This window comes from Apaloderma vittatum, unplaced genomic scaffold (assembly GCF_000703405.1).
Source record: "Apaloderma vittatum isolate BGI_N311 unplaced genomic scaffold, ASM70340v1 scaffold16851, whole genome shotgun sequence".
Taxonomy (NCBI): Eukaryota; Metazoa; Chordata; class Aves; order Trogoniformes; family Trogonidae; genus Apaloderma; species Apaloderma vittatum.
Window position 1 is genome coordinate 109,109 of NW_009701074.1, and position 6,000 is coordinate 115,108.

Sequence of the window (6,000 nt, forward strand, 5' to 3'; positions counted from 1 at the left end):
TATATTAGCTTCCGAGTCAAACATAGTACTTCAAACACAACCACCGTTTTGCAAAAAATCAAGATGACATGCATAATCAACCCATGTGCCTCCCAGCAGTAAAAACGATGAACCATGTGAGTTCAGAAGGAATTCCCTTCCCGCATTTGCTCCTAGACACTATAAGCAATTTTTACCTGCCTCTGAACAAAACAGATATTTATAGACACCACTTAATGGATGCAGGTTTAGTACAGGACAGTAAATAGAGTTCCTGCCACAAGATTGGAAATCTAATTTCTTTTTTATTTAAAAAAATACTACCTCAAATTCTATACAGTTGAAAAGAAATACAGTTGACTTTAGGGTTGCTTTTTAATGTAGGAAAAGCGCGTCTTAATTACATGCTTGAGTAAGAAAATTCTTGAAAGCCTTCAGTCATGGTCTGCTTCTATGAATCCTTCTGCAGGTGGAGAGTCAGGCGCATTTCCACACATCACAGTTCACGTTTTTAACTGCTTTGACAGTCTTGTAAATTCTCCTGTTCTCCCTGCTCTTTCATCCCAGACATACATAAAGCACATTTCTCACAGCATTACAGGATCAGTATCTTTCTGGGGACAGAATCCAACCTACCAGTTTGCCAAGACGTATGTGGGAAAGACATACAGTCATCAGCATTCAGCATAAATCAAGGGGATTCAAAAGTCTTACAGAAAGGACCACAAAAAGCCCAGGAGACTCAGAATAAATGGCCTGGGCTAGTACATATACACAGTCATACTTGTAGTGAGATATGACCTATCGAGTCAAAATACGCAGAAAGATTAATCAGAGACACCCCAGGAAAGAAAAAAAAAAACAACTTAGAAGTAAGGAACTTCACTGTAACCTCTCTCATTTCTATGATCACTAAAGAGAGACAGGCAGTCAGCACTAAATTTCCCTGCAATCAGTTCTGAAAACGTACCTTGGTCCTTCCCTGCAGCATTCTCCACATCTTAGGCCAAAGTCAGTGTTATGAAAAAGCTGCCAATTAAGTTGTGGTTTTGAGCTACAGACAAAATGTCCACTAGAGACTCTGATTCCTGCTTCCAAAGCACTTGCAATCTGCCGTGTCTTTTAGGAAGAGAATATACTGGCTCTCAAAGACATGTACTCTCAGCTCCTCACAAGGCTGCGATCAGAGAAAATGCTGCAAGGTCGAATCTTTCTATGAAGTCCAAGTATATCATAATGAAATCATCTGCAAAAAGAAGAGTCTAGATTCAGCAGCAACAAGGATTTCAGGCTACTGTAAAACTATATTCTTTATTTTCCATTGCAATCTCCAGAGCATTGTACCAAGAGCAACTTGCAAATCTATATCACTGAGAGCAAATTTTTGATTTCCATTTGATAGGACAATTTACAAAGAGCGGTCTTCTGCATTGTGCAAGTGCTTAATGTTTGTAAGAACCACAAGCACTCAATGTTGATTCGATGCCCCTTTACTGGCCAATGTAACACCCTTGCTCAGGGCAGGTGGCTTGAAAGAGCTGGGGAGGGGGGAAATGCATTGTCTCTTTGCATGAAGGAGCAGTACAAGGTAGTCTCTCAGCAAGGACCACAAACCAGGTGTTACTGCTGTTGAGAAGAGGCGCAGACTAGGTGCAGCAGGAAGAGCTTGAGGAATTTTCCTTAGGAAAAGAAAACAATGTTTTGCTCTCAGTATAGCTCCTGAAGCTCAAAAATGATGTCACATGCTAAGGAACCAGAGAAGTATTTACTCCTGGACCTTCTGATCAAAAGCAAAGAGCTTGAAATTTAGCCTTTAAGCAGTGCATGCTCCAAATATAGCAGTCAGGTGACCTGACAGAGCTAAGATTCATGCTTCATGAGTCTGCAAATTGAGAGTCAATCCAGCTCGGAGTATCACAGAACCTTAAAGACAGATTGCTGTACTTATTGTAGAAGATCCTATTTACAAACATATCTCCACACTGTCTGCTCTCTAATTACAGTTGGGGCACATACATCATTTACTTTCTGCAAGCTCCTTTTGTATGCTACACCTCCAAAGTCAATGAAAGTAATTTTAAGAACCTGTTGACTGATTTATTGATCAAGTTGACCAGTGCAGCAGGCTAGAAGTAACCAGACAGGCAAATGATCTGATAAATATTCCTGTAGACCAGCCACTGTAGGCACTGACAGTCAGAAAAAGAAACTCTCGAAGGCAGGTTGAGGCTTTGTTCAGAACCTATATTAACAGTTGGCCCTAAAATTTCATTCCTTATGCAGGCCTGCTTGGTCAAGAGCACTTCCCAATCAAATGTTTGAGACAGTTAACATTGGATCGTACGGAAATATAAAATTCAGCAGAAGCAATTGGCAGTAGTTCAGCTCCTATTGCTAAAAACAATGAGAGAACAGAGAGGAAGCGGGGTTGTGTTATGAAAGAGTTTGAGACAGGAAAAGGTTACTTCTGTCTGACCAAGGCCATGAGATGGAAGAAACACAGCTTCCAGTGCTTGGGACAGTTCTCCGTGGGTTCTGGTGTGGGACCTCACCACGGCTGTCCCCGAGCTCCAACAGCACGGAGCAGATTATGCCTCTGGCCTGCACTGAAAACCTTAAACCTCATCTATCAAGTATTCACTAAGACAGCCTGGTTTTTTTTCCTGTGGCTTTAATTGTGATTTAATTAGGTTTTCAATGAAACATGTTGGCAGCTTATCATAAAACTAAGCTGAACATAACTTGTTCTCTTTTTACGCTGTCCGCTCGGCTGTGAGAACTGTCATCCAACTCAAGCGAGAGGCAAATTAGGATTCAGCTGTGTTGCACAGGAGTAGTTTCCTAAGAGGCGGAGGAGAAGTACGTGAACAAAGCAAAAGGCAAAGGAAAAAGCTTGCATTACTACTATTAGTAGTACAATATTTTAGATACCTTTTAGCATTGTCATTCTGGGAAGTTTACATTTATACCCAGGACAGAAGGAAATAAATGTCCAAGGATGTCAATATCTTTTTCCACAAGCACAAAATTAAGCAGGAAGGAAAAAAATTTCAGGTGCAGCCAAAATAAATTGGCAAGACCAAATTCACAATCTTTCATAACCTCTCAGCACTTTCGAAAATAAATGTCACACTTACCAAAACAACCTTTAAAATAAAAACCTCTAAAAGCGTATTTATTTCATAATATTCTCCTTCCTGCCTGTTGTATGCTATGTATTGCATACGTATAAAATCAGAAGAAACTAACCCTCCAGTGCTCCCTCTTCCATTTAGTGTTGGTTATACACCCACAGAGACCTCAAAACATTTTAAAGGATCAGGCCTTCCTTCTCATTAGTACCACCATCACGTCGCTCTGAACTGTGGTCATATAACCTTTTGCACCTTTTCACTCTATTGAATCAATCTCCCCTGGCAACTTCTGGTGTGGCACTCCGCTCCCCCTGCCTCCGGCTCTTCTTCCCTCACTAATTCTGTGTTCAGAACTGTGAAGCACAAAATTAGACGTTTCAAATTAAGCAAGGAGAGAGAATGAGAAAACCTTATTAAATCAACATTAGCATCAGAGTGACTTTAAAAGAGAAACTCAATTGCAAAATATTGCTCTTCGCTGTAAAGCTCTTTACACTGACAGAACTGAGCTGGGCTGAAGTTATCTTCCTCTGCCCCCACCTCCGTCTTCACGCTGGTCACAGCACTTGAGCTGCAGGAGCAGGATCCTTTTCAGGCCACAGCCCCAGAGGAAGCAGAGCTTACCTTGAACTCACAAGCACTGGAATTGCCAAGTAAAAAGGACAAGGCCTATTAACACGATGTTGGGACAAAAACACACACAAAGAAGCACATTAACACACAAAAGCAGACTCCCTTCTCCTCCCAAGCTCCCCACAACACTGATTGTTCTCTCAAGTCACGTTACAATTCTTTTACTTCTTGCAAAAAGGCAAAGAGCCATTTCAAGTTTTAGTTTCCATTCTCAGTTCCCCCCAACCAGAATTACTGACACAACTGTGATGATCAGCATACACTGTTCCAAGACATCTAAACCTTCTGAATATGAACCTCCAGTTCTCTGGCCAGATATCCTTAAACTGCTTTTGACCATAAATCACTAGAGTATCGTACCACTCCCCCTTGCTGGATAAATTAGACATGTTGTTAAAGCCAGAAATCACCTCTGAGCCTGCACAGTCTTTATACATGACTTTCGCTTGGCACTTCCCAAATAAGAGTTGATATTTGCTCCTTGCGTCAATGGAACAAGCGTACACCCCTCACACCACTGTGCAGCAGGGTCGCAAACTGGTCTCTTGGGCTGCCATCTAAACCAAGGAGTGTGTCAGCAGTCTCTTGTAGGAAGAGTTTGTAATGCGTGCCACTAAGAATTCCTACAGAAACAAATCTACTAAAATAATTTGAAGTACAAAAAAAGGATGTATTTCAAAACTATTTAAAGTAATTAAAAAACCAATGTTTAGAGTTCCCATTTAGCTAGCCAATATCTGAGGCAAAACAGCTGATTCCAACAGAAATGGAGGCTGAAGCTTTGGGTTGCTCTAGTTCTACCACACAACGGAAACTTCAGTATCAGCCAGACACTAGTGAAAACTGCAGGTTGCAGACAGGTTTCTACGAGCAGACTCTATGCACCAATAGAGCAGCACGTCGGGAAGGCTGGGGTGCTGGCAGTTCTGATACCTCTTCAGAGCTGCAACAGAAGTGCCCACTTGCTCACCTGACAGTGGTGCTTGGATGTCATTAAGTATGAGACAAAGTAATTCCTACCCCAGAGTTAAGACAAAGTGCACCAGTGGAACAGGAAGAAGGAGAAGGATAAAAATAACACCACATGAACTAGTGACAAAGAGCTAACCTGGTTGTTAAAGGGCTATCTATTCAACATCCTTGTTCCGTAAAATTAAATGCTTCGTTTTTCACCTCAAAGGGCAACAGTAGCAATACAAGACTGCTTGGAGTCTTCCAGAATGAAAGGGTTCACTGGAAACGAGCAATTTAACATTCAATTATAAAACCTGGAAAATGGGGAAAAGAGAAAAGTCAGAATGAAGCACTGAACCCGCTGCCTAGGGCTGCCCTCGATGCCTTTTCAGGCCAGTAAGAAGTCTTTACGGAAACACACCTGCCTGCTACACACCTTTCTTCCAGGAAACGACACTATTAAGCAAAAATCAAAAACTTATTTTTCCTGTATCTAATTCTCTTCTAGGTTTTCTCTAGCAGTCTGACACAGAACTAGAAATGGCTTCCCACTGCCTGCAAGTCCCATGTCTTGTTTTTGTAGGAGTTATCACACAGCACCTTTAATTCAGTGGGACAGTAACTATAATGATGGATGTCTAAACAGAATGATAATAAAATGATAATAAAGCCTCACAAAGTTAAGCACTAAACATAATTATACAAATGAATGAAGCGATATCACTGAATATGAACGCATTAGTACATGGGATAAAATTCTCCTGCAAAGCCCTCTTCTCTTTGAACACCAAAGAATGTCAAAATAGATCAGTATCACTTCAGTTTAAAAAATAAAAGGACCCTGATTTCAGAGTGTTCACCAGGTAACAGTATGGTTTTCCACAAATACCAAGTAATTTGTTTGCATTCATGTGCCCAATGCTGTCAGCTCTTTAGTGCCTTCGTTCTGAAAATTTTTCAGAAAACAGTCAATTTTTGCCAGCCACACAAAATGTACAACTCAAAGAAGCAACACTTGGGACAAATTTTGTGCAAGTTCCACCATCTAATTCTGTTTCTTAAAAATCATAAGTCAGTTTGATAACTCAGCATATACCAAACCCACAGGCAAAAAATGAAATGTGTAGGTACTTAAAGTCACTTGTAACTGAAAGCTTAGAAAAGCTTTAAAAGAGACACAAAGTTTTAAAAAGCCAAGAAGCATCAACAGCTAAACAACCAGAGGGTTCCAAGGAGTTTTATTTTTGTTTTTTAAAAACACACCAAACTATTCACCTTCAAAGATCTCACTGAATATCAA